The sequence below is a fragment of the Papio anubis genome, chromosome 16 (genome assembly GCF_008728515.1).
Source record: "Papio anubis isolate 15944 chromosome 16, Panubis1.0, whole genome shotgun sequence".
NCBI classification, from domain to species: Eukaryota; Metazoa; Chordata; class Mammalia; order Primates; family Cercopithecidae; genus Papio; species Papio anubis.
In genome coordinates, this window is record NC_044991.1 from 60,625,736 (window position 1) to 60,643,967 (window position 18,232).

The 18,232-nt window shown below is 41.6% G+C and overlaps 1 protein-coding gene across 2 annotated transcripts in view; it reads left to right on the forward strand.

Moving 5' to 3' along the window:
* CBFA2T2 (CBFA2/RUNX1 partner transcriptional co-repressor 2) overlaps positions 1–18,232 on the forward strand; it is a 164,703-nt gene that overhangs the window by 88,011 nt on the left and 58,460 nt on the right. The gene's annotated exons all lie outside the window — the stretch shown is intronic.

Below are 18,232 nucleotides of genomic sequence, written 5' to 3' on the forward strand. Positions count from 1 at the left end.
GAAAGTCTTGTCCTACTCAAATCTTGGGTAAATATGAAACTTGTTTCATTATCAATGTGGATTGAGAACGTGTACATGGTGTTCCTGGGCATCTGAAGAAAGGCATTTATTTATTTATTTATTTATTTTGAGACAGAGTCTCGCTCTGTTGCCCAGGCTGGAGTACAGTGGCCGGATCTTATTAAATTTTAGGCCCAAATTCTCTATTTGCTCACAGCTTGCTCGCTGCAAGCTCCGCCTCCCGGGTTTACGCCATTCTCCTGCCTCAGCCTCCCAGAGTAGCTGGGACTACAGGTGCCTGCCACCTCGCCTGGCTAGTGTTTTTGTATTTTTTAGTAGAGACGGGGTTTCACCATGTTAGCCAGGATGGTCTTGGTCTCCTGACCTTGTGATCCGCCCGTCTTGGCCTCCCAAAGTGCTGGGATTACAGGCTTGAGCCACCGCACCCGGCGTGAAGAAAGGCTTAAATCAGCTTTCCTTTGTGGTCAGTTGGTCACAAATAACATCAAAATATCAATTGTTAATATTTATATTTATTTTTTCCTTTACAGCTGACTACTTTAGTATTGGTACACCTAATTAAAATTTTTCCACCTCTAAAATTTTTTCTAGGGCAATTTATATATGATTGAATTAATTTACATTGAGTATTAGTTTCCTTGGTTTTTAAGAATAGATCCCCCCAAAATGGTAAGGAGATGATAAGTTCAGGCTGTGAGCGAATAGAGAATTTGGGCCTAAAGTTTAATATGGAAATGAGAAAATGATTTCAATTGATTTGTAGAAAGAACCATAATTAAGGGAATTTTCTTAAGTAAACTTACGTTTGCACCCATTTGCTACTATTTTTCTCTTAGAGCTTTTAACACTTTCTCCCTGTCATAAGGTATAGAGTTGCCATACTCTGAGATGTCCCACAAAGCTAGCACAACAGCCCTCTGCTTGTGGTGCATACAGCTGTCATCCAAAGGGGCCAACCACATGACATGGCAGTGTATTTCCAGTATTTCATTCTCTCTGTTTGGATGACTTGGGAGATTAAGAAGGGTATTTTCTCTTGAATAGGAGAAAAATTGTTACTTTGGCATAAGGCCCACTCTGGCACCATTCCCACATCTGTTATTGATTAGAAGTGAATGCTGGTCAGTCAGGATGCAAGAGTGCTGGTCCGATTATCAAGCTCAACCTTCAGGATGAAATACTGCAGGAAATCTGAAAGATGGCATAAACTGGCTCTTCACAGTCTTTAAAAAGATCCTTTCATAAGCTATTGTACAAAGACGTGGTGTACACAAATAGCCTGAGTGATGTCTACATGTTAAGAATATGCCATAACATCTACATGTAGGATCTGTTCTTAGAGGGGAGCAGTGGAATGGGTGGTGGAATCCTTTTGCAATGATTTAAAAAATATATAATAAACACGCACAGATACTAAGTGTTCAACCCACTGAGTGCCTTTAAAAAAAAAAAAAAAAAAAAGAGTCTCTCTCTGTCACTCAGGCTGGAGTGCTCTGATTATAGGCATAAACCACCATGTCTGGTCTGTTCATTTTTTAATTTTTATTCAATTTTTTTTTTTTTTTAATTTGGAGATGGGGGTCTCACTGTATTGCCCAGGCTGGTCTCAAACTTCTGGGCTCAAGCAGTCCTCCCATCTCAGCCTCCCAAAGCATTGGGAATGCATACATAAGCCACTGCACCCAGCCTGTTCATTTTCTTCATGGTGTCTTTTGATGAGCAGAAAACTTTAATTTTCATGAAGTCTAACTTAGCAGTCTTAAAAATTTTATGGTTTGTGCTTTTTTGCTTACCACCAGCTCATAAGGATATTCTCCTTTTTGTAGAAATTTTATGATCCGGGGTATTAGTTTACAACCCATCACTCCATTTTTTTGTATGGAGTGAGAGGATTGAGGTTAGTTTGTATCTATTTGGACATCCAGTTCCAGCAATATTTGCTAAATAGACTTTTCTTTCCCATTTGAGTTGAGTTGACACCTTTATTAAAAATCACTTTATGTTTGGTAGTTCGTCCTCCAGCCCTGTTCTTCTTTTTTGAGATTGCTTTAGCTCTTCGGTATCCTGAACATTATTATACAGACATCTTGGTGTCTGTCTGTCTCTCTCTCTCTCTCTCTCTCTCTCTTTTTTTTTTTTTTGAGATGGAGTTTCTCTCTTGTTGCCCAGGCTGGAGTGCAATGGCATGGTCTCAGCTCACAGACACACACCACCACACCCAGCTAATTTTTATATTTTTAGTAGAGACAAGGTTTCTCCATATTGGCCAGGCTGGTCTCGAACTCCTGACCTCAGGTGATCTGCCCGCCCGCCTCTGCCTCCCAAAGTGCTGGGATTACAGGTGTGAGCCACCGTGCCCGGCCCTATAATTTTGATGGAAGGAAATGGTACATGTAAAAAAGATCCACCATCCTTGCTCAACTGGCTTTGTGGAATTGCTCCCTCTGCTCCATCCTGACATTCTCACTGCAGCCAGTCTCACCTTTTTTAAAAAAAGTTTTTATTTTTTTATTTTTTGGGGGAGACGGAGTTTTACTCTTGTTGCCCAGCCTGGAGTGCAATGGCATGATCTCGGCTAACTGCAACCTCCGCCTCCCAGGTTCAAGCGATTCTCCTGCCTCAGCCTCCCACGTAGCTGGGGTTACAGGCATCACCACCATGTATGGCTAATTTTGTGTTTTTTTGGTAGAGATGGGGTTTCTCCATGTTGGTCAGGCTGGTCTTGAACTCCTGACCTCAGTTGATCTGCCCACCTCGGCCTCCCAAAGTGCTGGGATTACGGGCATGAGCCACCACGCCCGGCCTCTTTTTTTCTTTTTTTAATCTAATGCAGAGATATTCTTGAATTTTAAAAGCTTTTACAAAATTGGGAATACACATTTTAGGCATGTAAATTTTTAAATGTTAAGTCCTAACTGTATTTTAACTTTGGTGGCCTATTATTATGAAAACATGGTCATTCTGTGTAACTCAGTAAGAAATATCTAATAGTTGGTTTTACTTAATAAACTTACTAAATAAAGCCAATATGTACTATGTACTATGTTCTGGCCACTGGACTTGGCACTTGGAATATGGTGGTGATCAAGATGAACATGGCCCCCACTCTCAGGAGACTTACAACCTAAGTGGCCGAAGTTGGCCTATTCTGAAACAAAAATAGACAAATGATGCTTTTCAGGCCTTGTGATGTGAACAGAAATTTTTTGATATTCTTCATTACACAGCAGCTGATAGCAGCATCACAATTTGATAGGGACCAGGCACGGTGGTTCATGCCTGTAATTCCAGCACTTTGGGAGGCCCAGATGGGCGAATCACTTGGGTCCAGCAGTTCAAGACCAGCCTGTACAGTGTGGCAATACCCTGTCTCTACAAAATACACAAAAAATTAGCCAGGCGTAGTGGTATGTGCCTGTAGTCCCAAGCTACCTAGGAGGCCAAAGTGGGAGAATCACCCTGAGCCCAAGAGGTTAAGGCTACAGTGAGTGGAGATCACACCACTGTATTCCAGCCTGGGTAATGGAATGGAGCCCCTAGACTCCATTTGGGTAGGACGTATGTGCAGTGTACAGATAACATTGCTGTTTGTTTTTTAATGAAAAAGTTTCCTGAAGCCATAGCATACAGCATGAATCATGAATATTGGAATGAGTATATATGTCTTCCCTGCCCTGCCCTCCCATCCCTTCCCCTCCCCTCCTCTCCTCTCCCTGCCCTGTCCCCTCCCCAGCCTGGTTCTGTCCCGTCCCGTCCCATCCCTCCTCCTTTCCTTCTTTCTTTTCTTCTTTCTTTCCTTCTTTCTCTCCTGTCTTGAGACAAGTTTTGCTCTGTCACCCAGGCTGGAGTGCAGTGGTGAGATCTCGGTGCACTGCAACCTCCACGTCCCAGGTTCAAGTGATTCTCCTCCTGCCTCAGCCTCCTCAGCAGCTGGGACCACAGGTGTGCACCATCATGCCCATGCCTGGCTAATTTTTTTTTTTTTTTCTTTTTGAGACGGAGTCTCACTCTGTTGCCCAGGCTAGAGTGCAGTGGTGTGATCTCAGCTCACTGCAAGCTCCGCCTCCCAAGTTCACACCATTCTCCTGCCTCAGCCTCCCGAGTATGCCCGACTAATTTTTGCATTTTTAGTAGAGATGGGGTTTCCCCATGTTGGCCAGTCTAGTCTCAAATTCCTGACCTCAAGTAATCAATCCACTTGCCTCAGACTCTCAAGGTGCTGGGATTATAGGCGTGAGCCGCCGCACCCAGCCCATTATGTAGCCTTTTGTGTCCCACTTCTCCCACTTAGCATAGTGTTTTTGAGATTCATCTATATTACTAGTGCATCTGTAGTTCTTTCCTTTATATGACTGGATTGTTTTGTTTTTGTTTTTGTTTTGTTTTTGAGACAAGGTCTCACTCTGTCGCCCAGGCTGGAGTGCACTATCACAGCTCTCCACAACCTCCGCTCCCAGGCTCAAGAGAGCCTCCCACCTCAGCCTCCTGAGTAGCTGGGAATACAAGTGCACATCACCATGCCTGGCTAATTTTTTTCTCTCTCTCTTTTTTTTAAAAAATTTTTGTTGGAAGCACCATGGAGCCGCCTTTTTTTCTGAGAGGGAGTCTTGCTTTGTCGCCCAGGCTGGAGTGCAGTGGCGCGATCTCAGTGCACTGCAACCTCCACCTCCCAGGTTCAAGTGATTCTCCTGCCTCTGCCTCCTGCGTAACTGGGATTACAGGCTCACGCCCCCACACCTGGCTAATTTTTGTATTGTTAGTAGAGGTGGGGTTTCACCATGTTGGTCAGGTGGGTCTCAAACTCATGATCTCGTGATCCACCTGCCTTGGCCTCTCAAAGTGCTGGGATTACAGGCATGAGCCACCACGCCCAGTCATGTGTGTCATTTTCTTTGTTACCTAATTTCTGAAGATTACTCATCTTTTAAAATATTCTTTGCAGCAACTTGTTTCATACCTGTGATTTTTACTGTAATTCAAGGTTTTTTGTTCTGTGTGTGTGTGTGTGTTTTGGTCGTCTTTGTTGTTTTGTTTTGTTTGAATCCTGGGGAACCAGAGGTGTTAGCCTATGTTTTAAAACTCACATTTGGCAGTGGTATCAACAGCTGTCACACTGAATAATTGTCATGTCATTATAAGGATTTCTGTTGCTCACTAATCTGTAGGTATAAATCTGGATTTTAACCACATGTGATTGGTAAAAATTAGTTCTTGTGAGATTCTATGCTGTGTAGGCCATCTGTTCCCTATTCTCAAACCCAGAATGAAAAGTTAGCCTTAGAATTTGCAAGTCAGTGAACTAAGAGGTATGTTATAATAGGAAGATGGGCTAACTGAAGTCTCTGGAGCTAAGTTGGGACCTGTATGTGGGCACTGCTGGCAGAAACATAAGTGTGTGTGGAGAAACTCTTCATTAGTGGAAAGGAATCTTAGTTTTCAGCTGATTTTCAGTGGTGGATATGACCCCAACCAGAATCTGAGATATAATAATCATCTGTGATTTGATTTTACTTGTAAGATTCAGCTAAATCTTCCCTTTTTTGTCCCAGTCTACTTGAGGTGTACCCTCCTTGAACCCTTATCACGCAGCTACATCATGAACTCCTTGCAGGTTGGAATATCAGCTTCATGTTTGTGTCCCAAACAGAAGTGTTTGGGTCATGTTAGCCTTTTGATGATGTTGATAAAATGAATCAGCGGCCAGGCTTGGTGGCTCACACCTGTAATCTCAGCACTTTGGGAGGCTGAGGTGAGTGAATCACCTGAAGTCAGGAGTTCAAGACCAGCCTGGCCAACATGGTGAAACCCCATCTCTACTAAAAATACAAAATTAGCTGGGCGTGGTGGCACATTCCTGTAATCCCAGCTACTTGGGAGGCTAAGGCAGGAGAATCACTTGGACCAGGAGGCAGAGGTTGTGGTGAGCCGAGATCACGCCATTGCACTCCATCCTGGGCAACAAGAGCGAAACTCCATCTCAAAAAAAAAAAAAAAACAAAATGAATCAGCAGGGTAACTTCTTGCATTAGGAGTGACAGCACAGGCCGGGCGCGGTGGCTCACATGTGTAGTCTCAGCATTTTAGGAAGCCAAGGCAGGTGGATCACATGAGGTCAGGAGTTCAAGACCAGCTTGGTCAACATGGCAAAACCCCATTTCTGCTATGCCGGGTGCAGTGACTCACGCCTGTAATCCCAGCATTTTAGGAAGCCAAGGCAGGTGGATCACATGAGGTCAGGAGTTCGAGACCAGCCTGGCCAACATGGCAAAACCTTGTCTCTGCTAAAAATATAGACATTAGCCAGGTGTGGTAGCACGCACCTGTAATCCCAGCTACTCAGGAGGCTGAGGCAAGAGAATCACTTGAACCTAGGAGGCGGATGTTGCAGTGAACCAGGATCGCACCACTGCACTCCAGCCTAGAAGACAGAGCAAGACAGTCTTTTAAAAAAAAAAAAAAAAGTAGGAAAGATAGCACTACCTTTTATTAAAGCCAACTTCTTACTTTCCCCATATTCCCTTCTAGTTTTTGCTTATACATGTGCATACTCTTTCCATTTTATTTTCATGAATGTACATTATATCCTGCTCTTTCCTTTTACATTATATCAAGACCTTTTCTGTGTTGCTATATATTTATCTGTCATTATTTCAGTGGAGAAGTAGACCCAGAATGTGTATTCTTTTCATTAATATCACATGCCATTGTTTTCTTTAGGTTGTGTTACCATCTAACTATCCTTTGTACAAGAACACTGTTGTATTGATTTAAAAAATCAGTTGTTTTAGTTTAGTCACTACTACAAAGTTGTTGTAAGTACATGATAATTGACCTTTCCCCAGGGCCAAAGGCCGAGTCCCAAGCCATAACCTTGCCTGGATTTCATTTTCTTTATCTAGGTAGACTGAGTATATGGCTTTCTAGTTTAAAGTTCTTTGACTAATTGTTAACCTTGTTTGGGGAGATGAAATGATTTTTATGAACCAGTAATTTGAATATAATGTATGATGTTTGGGGCTTTTTTCCCTTTAAATTAAATAATTTAGTAAAATTTTAAAAAATTATCTTGTTTCCAAAAACGGATAATTACATATAATTGAAAATGAATTATTTGTTGAATTGGATATATTTAAGTTCTTAAGTCAACTTGTTTGGATTTAGATGGTGACCCATGTCTACCAGCACTGCATTTAGTAACCATTTCATTAGACAGATGCTGTCTACGGGGTGAGCTGTTATATTATGCATTCATCCTCAGTACTTGACTGTCCTCTGGGAGACCAAGTGTCTCAAAATCCTGGAAGTACTTTCCTGTACCCCTTCTCATACCAACCATACCATGCTGTGAACTTGCTGTGTATTTTTCCTTCTTGATTGCATACCTTCACCCTTGTCATTTGGTTTAAGTGACTTTTTTTTTTTTTTTTTTTTTGGAGACAGTCTTGCTTTGTTCCCTAGGCTGGAGTGCAGTGGTATGATCTTGGCTCACTGTGACCTCCGCCTCCTGGGTTAAAGTGATTCTCCTGCCTCAGCCTCCTGAGTAGCTGGGACTACAGGTGCCTGCCACTACACTCAGCTAACTTTTTGTATTTTTAATAGAGATAAGGTTTCGCCATGTTGTCCAGGCTGGTCTTGAACTCCTGACCTCAGGTGATCCACTTGCCTCGGCCTCTCAAAGTGCTGGGATTACAGGCGTGAGCCACCATAACCAGCCGGATTAAGTTACTTTTTTTTTTTTTTTGAGACAGAGTCTCGCTCTGTTGCCCAGGCTGGAATGCAGTGGCACGATCTTGGCTCACTGCAAGCTCCACTTCCCAGGCTCACTCCATTCTCCTACCTCAGCCTCCCAAGTAGCTGGGACTATAGGCGCCTGCCTAATTTTTTTGGTATTTTTAGTAGAGACGGGGTTTCACCATGTGTTAGCCAGGATGGTCTCGATCTCCTGACCTCGTGGTTCGCCCTCCTCGGCCTCCCAAAGTGCTGGGATTACAGGCGTGAGTGACTGTGCCTGGCCTTAAGTGACATTTTTAAGAGTATAACATGTTTCCCTCAGCCCATTAGGTAAACTCTAGTCAGCTTCTTTAGCTGACTTAGTAGAAGTAATAACAATAATAATATAGATGATGATGGTCGTGATGACAATTATAACAATAATATATTCTGTAAAATGGTGTGCAGTTTAGAACAGGATTGCTAGCATCATTTCCTGATTACAGAGCAGGTTGGAGAGAGAGGCAGACTTAATTGCTTATTTTATAGAGCTTGAGCCACTGTTTTGGTGTGTTTAAGCATTTACTATATACCAAAACATGATATCCTTTAAACTTCCAGTGGGATTTTGACAGGGTAACTGTGATGCCTTTTATCATACTACCAAGTTGCTGGGATTGTAACCCAGGGCCTTTGGTCTAATTTGGGAGCATGTTTCTAATTTGGGAGCAGAAGGACTGGGGTTTAGGGCTTCTGACCTGAATTTTAAATACCCTGTCCCATTGTTCCCTCAACCCAAACTACCTGCCAAAATTTTGGTTTTGAAAATGAGGTCCCTATAGCTGGATCATGCTGCCTGTGTGTGAAGAAAGACTAACATGTTAGGAATGCTTGGCATTCCAGTAGGTGTCTAAGAGTTCTTCTGGAGAAAAGCAAATTTAGTCAAAAAGCAAATGAAAATATTTTATAAGCAATGTTTCAAAATGATTCAAGGAAATTGCTATTTACCTCTTATCCCCACTGTATCATCAATTCCATTTTCATGTTCTTTGAATACTGTGAGCATGTGTCTTTTTTTATATATATAAATAATTGTAATCATACTCTCTCTATATAGGACGGTCCCACCATTTGGCGTTGTATTATATGCATTTCGCCAAGTGTTGAATGAACCTTCATAATTATAATTTTTAATGCCTTCACAGTTCACATTGACATGCTGTTCTACCATTTAATTAACCATTCCCCTGTGGTATAAATTGTTTTTCCCTTGAGTTATTTTCTTAAGGACAGATTTCCAGGAGTGAGGTCACACAGTCAAATATTATGAAATTTTTTTTAGCAGAGAAATGATTTTTTAACCTCACTAATTGAATGTTGGTACTTTGAAATACATTTATTTCTGTGCTTTTTCTTCCTAGTACATTAGTAATTGGATACTGGAACTAATGGAAGTGAACAAGCATATAGATAATCTAGAAAGCCTTACAGTCTTTACTGGAAATACAAAATTATTTTCTCTCAAAATTCACCATCCCATTTTGTTATGCTTTGGCAGAGCAATCTAGAACTGTGGCAGAGTGATGGTTGAGGAAATGCGGGGAAATTGATACTAAAACCTTAGCCGTGGTAAATTGAAAGTTAACTTTTGAAGCAAAGCTTAACTGTAGAAGAAAAATATGTTTATTTCTCATGGTTGTTGCTGAATTCTAGGTTTTATTCTTTTGTCCTTCTTTGCATGTATCTGTCTCTAAAAAGGTAGCTAATTAATGTGTTATGGTAATTTACAGTATGCAAAAGGACTGCCAGTGCTGATGTGATCTGATCAACATTGTGATTATTATCATTATTATCACTGGGTTTTTTTTTTTTTTTTTTTTTGTGATGGAGTCTCACTCTGTTGCCAGTCTGGAGTGCATGGAGTACAGTGGAACAATCTCAGCTTACTGCAACCACCCCCTCCCAGTATTGATTCTCCTGCCTCAGCCTCCCAAGTAGCTGGGACTACAGGCGCATGCCACCACGCCCAGCTAATTTTTGTAGTTTTAGTAGAGCCGGGGTTTCACCGTGTTGGCCAGGATGGTCTCGATCTCTTGACCTCATGATCCGCCCGCCTCGGCCTCCCAAAGTGCTGGGATTACAGGCGTGAGCCACCGCACCCAGCCTTGTTTTGTTTTTTTTGAGACGGAGTCTTCCTCTGTCACCCAGGCTGGAGTGCAGTGGCACAATATCGGCTCACTGCAACTTCCGCCTCCCAGGTTCAAGTGACTCTTGTGCTTCAGTCTCCTGAGTAGTTGGGATTACAGGCGCGTGCCACCATGCCCAGCTAATTTTTGTATTTTTAGTAGGGACGGGGTTTCACCATGTTGTTCAGGCTGGTCTTAACTCCTGACCTCATGATCCACCTGCCTCAGGCTCGCAAAGTGCTGGGATTACAGGGGTGAGCCGCCGCACCCGACCTATTATTATTGTTATTTCGGTTATAGACATAGGAAAACTGAGGTGCCCGTTGATATTATTTTGCCAAAACAATGCTCTTGATCTCATTCTATCTTTCTCTGAGGTTTTAAGCAGAACCTGGATATATGTGAGCCATTTATATTCTATAGCAGATTTTTGCATGGGCTGTGAGTTCAAAATAGATAAAAATTTTAAGATTGCTTCAAAGTCAAGAGATTCTAAATAATCAAAAATACTTCTTGGTTAAAGCATAAAGGGCCAAGGTGACATGTTTGGAAAGTATAGATAGAAGGGTCTGAATTAGGGAAAAGTCCTGTAATTCCACAGAGGTATGTATTTTGACCCTTAATTTCTCTTTTCCTTGAAGGTTCATAATTAAGGCACAGAAATTCAGAATCGTCATAGTTTGGAAGCTATGAACTTGAGTGATAGCGTTCTCAAAGTATATTAGAGAGTTTCATAGAATTGTCTCTACCTAACTCTGAACTTCATTATTTATTTTATTTTATCTTATTTTATTTTACTTTTGAGACAGGGTCTTACTCTGTCACCCAGGCTGGAGTGCAATAGTGCGATCACGGCTCACTGCAGCCTCAACCACCCAGGCTCCAGTGATTCTGCAACCTCAACTTCCTGAGTAACTGGGACTACAGGCACCCACCATCATGCCTGGTGAATTTGTTGGCATCTTTTTTAGAGATGGGGTCTCCATGTGTTGTGCAGGCTGTTCTCAGACTCCTGAGCTCAAGCGATCCTCCTGCCTTGGCCTCCCAAAGTGTTGGGATTACAGGCGTGAGCCACTGCCCCCAGGTTTTTTTTGTTTTGTTTTGTTTTTGTTTTTGTTTTTTTGAGATGGAGTCTTGCTCTGTTGCCAGGCTGAAGTGCAGTGGCATGATCTCGGCTCACTGCAACCTGTTCCTCCTGGGTTCAAGCAATTCTCCTGCCTCACCCTCCTGAGTAGCTGGGACGACAGGCGTGCACCACCACGCCCAGCTAATTTTTGTACTTTTAGTAGAGACGGGGTTTTACCATGTTGGCCAGGATGGTCTCAATCTCCTCACCTCGTGATCTGCCCACCTCAGCCTCCCAAAGTGCTGGGATTACAGGCGTGAGCCACTCCCAGCCCCATACCCAGGTTTAATTACATTTTCTTAACTGGACCTGTGTGGAAAAGAGGTTGTATGCATCCAAGACAAAAATTAAATTATTTCACATGTATTTCCTTTTAACTTGTTATGTCTGGGCTGTTTTGGCATTGAAAGCCATTAATCTCAACTCATGATTTCTGTCCCAAGAAAAATGAGAGTCAGATGTTCACATCTGGACCATTTGTTTCATTGAAATAGTTGAAATTGCATTAGAAAATTTTGATAGTGATGAAGTCAAGAATTTATAATGAATCATTGAATCCTCCCATTGAAAGGGAAGATCAAAACCTCCAAACTTAGTGTAGAACTATAGACTGAGAGAACTATTATTTTTTGTTGATTTTTCTTAACATTACCGAGGTATGATTGACATGTTAAAAAACTGTACATATTTAACATATACAACTCCATGCATTTGGGAATAAGTACACCCTTGTGAAGCCATCAACACCAAAGTTTCCTCTTGACCCCTTTATTATCATTATTTTTTTGTGTATGGTATGTAGCTATTTTAAAGTATTGTTAGTCTTTGTTTTAACTTTGTTCAAGTGTTAAAGTGATGAATTTGCAGAAGAAAAAGTGAACATTTTAAACTTTTTTATAAATAGAATAGAAGCTTAGGTGCAAATGAACACATGTATATAAATATATAGAGATGAACAAATGAATAATGGACAAATATATATGTTAATGTAACATATATTAATATGTATGTTAACCACAAAAGTACCATGGCCATTCAGCTCATTTCTTTAACCTTTATTTTTGGCCTGTTTGAAGATTTATGCTACATTATATTTTCCTTTATTCCTTAGATTAGTGTAAAGAACAACACTATATTTAAGAGCAGTACAGTCTAACCAAGTAAAGTTGATCACACAATGGCAAGGATAGTTCAACATTAAGAAGCTGAAAAGGGCTGGGTGTGGTGGCTTACGCCTGTAATCCTAGCACTTTGGGAGGCTGAGGCAGGCGGATCACTTGAGGTAAGGAGTTCGAGACCAGCCTGACCAACATGATGAAACCCTGTCTCTACTAAAAATGCAAAAATTAGCCAGGCATAGTGGCAAGTGCCTATAATGCCAGTTACTCGCTGAGGCAGAGAATCACTTGAATCCAGTAGGCAGAGGTTGCAGTGAGCCGAGATCGCGCCACTGCACTCCAACCTGGAGGACAGAGTGAGACTCCCCCTCCAAAAATAAAAAATAAATAAAAAATAAAAAACGAAAGCTGAAAGGAGGATAAAAAGCAAACCCATTTCCATAAATACATCCCTTCCGCTAAAAAAATGCATTTGATTAAGCTGAAGACCTATTTCTAATAAAAACAAGTAAAAAACAAGTTTTTGGTAAGTAAAAACTTCAAGGTTATACATGCAAAATGTGGCTTAAATTAGAGCTGCAACATAAAAGTGGTGAAGAACGGCAGAGGACAGTTGGAGCTGTGGGAGATGCACAAATGAATGCCTCTGGCATGGAGCTTCAGGGTTGGAAATCAAACACTAGAAGCCCAGCCAGGCACAGAGAGCAGCCAGTTGCTGAGGGGACACCTCCCTTTATCTTTATCTGTTGTGGAGTTGTTTGATAGTCCCATACCCCCAATGCATTGTAATAGAGCATTCCATTTGTACATGCATCTTATAGTCCTCAATGATTTAGGCCCCAAAAATGATCAGTTAAGAGAATTACCTTTATTTTGTTTACTTTCAGAAAAGGAAGAATAAACCCAAACTCAATTCTTAATTTCTCAGCCTGAACAGTGTGAGGTCATAGTTGTCAAGATTTCTCTGGAAACAAGTAAAGATGAATTTGATTCTTTGTCATAGGTCTGTACTATAGGTTGTTCTCTTTTTATTTCATTTGATTGTAAACAACAACCCTGGCAGCTGGACAATATTGAATGATTGTTGTAAACAAGGAAACAGACTTTGAGGAGGAAATATCCCCACTATCAAAGAGCTAACAGAGCCTCAATTTCAATCCTGATCTGTCTGAATCCAGAGCCCATGTTTTTTCTATCACTGCCTCATACCCACATCAGAGCTGTTCAATTGAAATATAATGTAAGCAACAAATAGAGGCCACATATGTAATTTTAAATATTCTTGTAACCTTATTTTTTAAAAAAGAAACAGGTGACATTCCCTTTGATAATATGTTTAATATACTAAGAAATTTCAATATATAATCATTATAAAATTATTAATGAACTTGTTGACATTCCTTTCCTTGGTGTTTGAAACTTGGAATCTGGCATGGTGGCTCACACTTGTAATCCCAGTGCTTTGTGAGGCCGAGGTGGCAGGATCACTTGAGGCCAGGAGTTTGAGACCAGCCTGGGCAACATAGTGAGACCCTGTCTCTAAAAAGAAAAATAATATAGAAAAATTAGCTGGATGTGTTGACATACACCTGTAGTTCCAGCTACTTAGGAGGCTGAGGTGGGAGGATCTCTTGAACCCAAGAGGTTCAGGCTGCAGTGAGCCTAGGTTATGCGACTGCTCTTCCAGCCTGGATGATGCTGTCTCGTCTTTTTTTTACCCAAAAAAAAAAAAAAAAGTCTGTAATACTTTCCTCCTGTGCACAAAAAGCTTCCAGAAAATAGTTAAAAGAAACCATGAAACCCTAAGGTAATTTTTTAAAAGTACCTGTTGGCCCAAACAGAGGGCTTAATTAGTGAAAACTCTTAGAAACCAGATTGAGTTAAACACATCTAGCTTTGTTTTTTTTCTTGGCCCCCCCAAAGGCTATGCACATGCCCCAGGAATATACTTGTTCTTTCATTAGGCACAGTAAGATGGCTTTCTTCAAATATTTGAGAGTGGTAGGACCCCAGAAGAACTCTTACCAACTGATGGCCAGTGCCAAGATCCTATTTATCTAGCAGTGGCATATTTCATCTCTGCAGCAAGGCAAAGCCCTGGGTGCTAGAAGTTCCTTCATAGAACCTAGGTGTCAGTCAGTCATGGATATTGTGCTGTGGCTTCCCATAATAGAAGAAAGTTAGATCTTTGGTTCCTGCTACTCCTGAGCATGCAGTTTTGATTATTGTGGTCCTCCCATCTCAAAACAAAAACCAGTGGGCTGACTGGGCCATTCTTTACGTTGGAGGAATATAAAAACCCAGGTTTTCAAATATTAAGGTACATTGAGTCAGGTGGAACCCAGGTTGTTTTAAAGATTGATGAGGGTGGGTGCAGTGGCTCATGCTTGTAATCCCAGCACTTTGGGAGGCTGAGGCAGGCAGATCACTTGAGGCCAGAAGTTCAAGACCAGCCTGGCCAACGTGGTGAAACCCCATCTCTACTAAAAATAAAATAAAATAAAAATTAGCTGGGTGTGGTGGTAGGTACCTGTTAATCCCAGCTACTCAGGAGGCTAAGGTAGGAGAATCGCCTGAACCCAGGAGGCAGAGGTTGCAGTGAGCTGAGATCACACCATTGCACTCCAGCCTGGACAGCAAAAGTGAAATTCTCATCTCAAAGAAAAAAAAAAAAAGGTTGATGAATAGCTGGGCACAGTGGATCACACCTATAATTCCAGTGCTTTGGGAGGCCAAGACAGGTGGATCACTTGATGCCAGGTGTTCGAGACCAGCCTGGCCAACATGGTGAAAACCCATTTCTACTAAAAATAGAAAAAAGTTGACGCATGCCTGTAGTCCCCAGCTACTGCGGAGGCTGAGACACGAGAATTCCTTGAACCCGGGAGGCAGAGGTTGAAGTGAGCCAAAATCCCACCACTGCACTCCAGTGGGGGGAAGAGAGGAGACCTCGTCCCAAAAAAAAAAAAAAAAAACAAAAGATGAATAAATATGCACAGACAGAAAAGAAAAATATTTATCACATCCAAGTTAACTGAGGGTGGCATTATAATTAAAAAGAATGTTTTGAAGTCACAGTTAGCTTTGTGGTTACCTTACTACTTGAAAGACGAGACTGGGCACATACACCATTTCATTGGACAAACTTATTTTTACTTAATAGAATATAATTAAAATGCAAAAGTTAATAGCATTTTAAAGTTTAATAGTTTTCTTTGAGACAGAGACTCTCTGCTCTGTTTTGCTCCTCAGAGTAGTCTTCTTAGTCTTCAGGTTTCTAAAATCTGATACTCTCCCACATCCATTCTCACGAACAGTTCTACATCCCAGTCGGTGGGGTCTTCTGTAAATCATGGTCATTCTGTGTTCATGCTATCTCTATTTCCAAAAACCCTCCAAAATCTCTAGATACATTTAAATCTTCAGCAACACACTTGGTCCAACATGTTGCTTTTATTTTCATTGTCTGTCACCATGCCTAGGGCACAGCAAACGAGCAGTGGATTGATAACAAGTGTCAGTTGATGAACATGAAAAAAATGACAAAGGCCGGGCACAGTGGCTTTTGCCTGTAATCCCAGCACTTTGGGAGGCTGAGGCGGGCAGATCACCTGATGTCAGGAGTTTGAGACCAGTCTGACCAACATGGTGAAACCCCATCTCTACTAAAAATACAAAAATTAGTCAGGTGTGGTAGCAGGTGCCTGTGATCCCGGCTACTTGGGAGACTGAGGCAGGAGAATCAGGAGAATCACTTGAACCCAGGAGGCAGATAATTGAAGTAGGAGGATCACCTGAGCCCAGGAGGTCAAGGCTGCAGTGAGCTGTGATCATGCCACTGAACTCCAGCCTGGGAGACAGAATAAGACCCTATCTCAAAAAAAAAAAAAAAAAAAAAAAAAGATGCAATGGCTCATGCCTGCAATACTAACACTTTGGGGGGCCGAGGTGGGCAGATCACAAGGTCAAGAGATCGAGACCATCCTGGCCGATGTGGTGAAACCCTGTCTCTACTAAAAATACAAAAATTAGCTGGGCGTGGTGGTGTGCACCTGTAGTCCCAGCTACTCAGGAGGCTGAGGCTGGAGAATCACCTGAACCAGGAGGCGGAGGTTTCAGTGAGTTGAGATCGGGCCACTGCACTCCAGCCTGGGTGACAGAGCGAGACTCCATCTCAAAAAATAAAAAAAGAAAAAAAAAATTTCAAGTATAAGATATTATTAGACAGCTATCCACCAGAAACGCATTAAGAATCATTATACCACTACGTGCTGAGGGTCTCTTCCAAAGATAATGATTTCAACGTTAAAGATGTATTGTATTTGCCAACTCTGTTGATAACATTAATGCAAGTTAAAAACAGTTGCAACACAGCTGACCTGAAAATGTAAATAGGGAAAAGTGAAATATGGATTGTTGCTTCCCAGCTCCAGCAAATGTTTATTTAGAATAATATAGTTATCTACTCCAACTGCACACCATCTGTTTCAGGTCTCCACCAACTTAATATTTCTCACATGAACAGAAAAGACTTAAATTTGATTCGCATCTTGCCTTTGTATGGAAGCCACCCCTACCACAGTCAAAATCGACTGAATCCCAGCCTCTTAACGGTGTGTCACATTACTGCCTGGGCCACACATATTGCAGCCAAAGTCAGAGAACTCATAGAATCTGAGACTGATGGAGAATCAGCTAACTCTAGTCTTCTTGGCCAAACAAAACCCTCACATTTTTTTTCTGAAGACGTAAAAACGCTATCAGTTTCTCACACAGCTCGGCAATGGCTTTCCTGTGGTTCAAAAAGCCAGGTCTCTTGGGTTCCAGCATTTGATACATCTGTGCTAAATATCTCTGGAACACAGGACCTTCTAGAAGAAATCTAGCAGTAGGCCGGGTGCGGTGGCTCATGCCTGTAATCCCAGCACTTTGGGAGGCCGAGGCGGGAGGATCACGAGGTCAAGAGATCAAGACCATTCCAGCTAACACAGTGAAACCCTGTCCATACTAAAAATATAAAAATTAGCCAGGTGTGGTGGGCGCCTGTAGTCCCAGCTACTCGGGAGGCTGAGGCAGGAGAATTGCTCCAACCCAGGAAGCAGAGGCTGCAGTGAGGCAAGGTCGCGCCACTGCACTCTAGCCTGGGCAACAGAGCGAGACGCTGTCTCAAAAACAAAACAAAACAAAACAAAACAAAAAACAAGAAAGAAATATCGTAGCAGTAAATCCTGACAGTCCAGCTTTTAAATATATCACAATATGTCAGATCTCCCATCTCTACTGCTAGAATTTAGCCCCTGTTGTCTCTCTCTCCCTGAACTGCTGCATCTACCTCCTAACTATTCTTTCTGCTTCTGCTTTTAACCCCTGCAGTCGATTCTTCACATAGTATCCAAAGTGCTGATTTAAAAGCCTAAAACAGACCTAAACTCTTGCCACAGACCTAAACTCTTCTAATGGCTTCCTATTGCTCTTACAATAAAATATAAACTCTTTACCTTGGCTTGAATGCCATGATCTACTCATGGCACGGTGCCTGGCCTACAGCACTTTTTAATCTGTTACTTTATTTGCCTTTTAACACCTCCCTTCCTCTGTTTTACAGATGAAGAAACCAAGGCTCTGGCGTGACTTGTCCAGGGTTCCGCAGTAGCTGATAAATTGGCAGAAAAATCAGGATTCACAGTCAGTTTCATGCCCAGTTTTCTTTCTTCCACAATAGCCTACCTTTGACTATTCAAGAATATAAATTTCTAGCTAGTCTGGAATTTGGCTGTTTTGCCAAACTGACCTTTTCATCTCATCTTTTGTTGTATACAACTTTTTATATTTACTGTATATTCTGTTTCAGCTACGAGAAATTGAGTAATGAAAATTTTATATTAACTCTGTGCTGACTTAAGGTACTGTAGCCACTGTATCTGTCCCAGTTAAGTTCTGGGTCAAGATCTGTGTGCAGTCTCTTAAATGTTAATATATCATTTGTTACACATAATATACTTGTTCTCACCTTCATTATACCTGTATTCTTAATGATACTTTGATGAAAGCAAGTTTTCAAATAAGTAGGT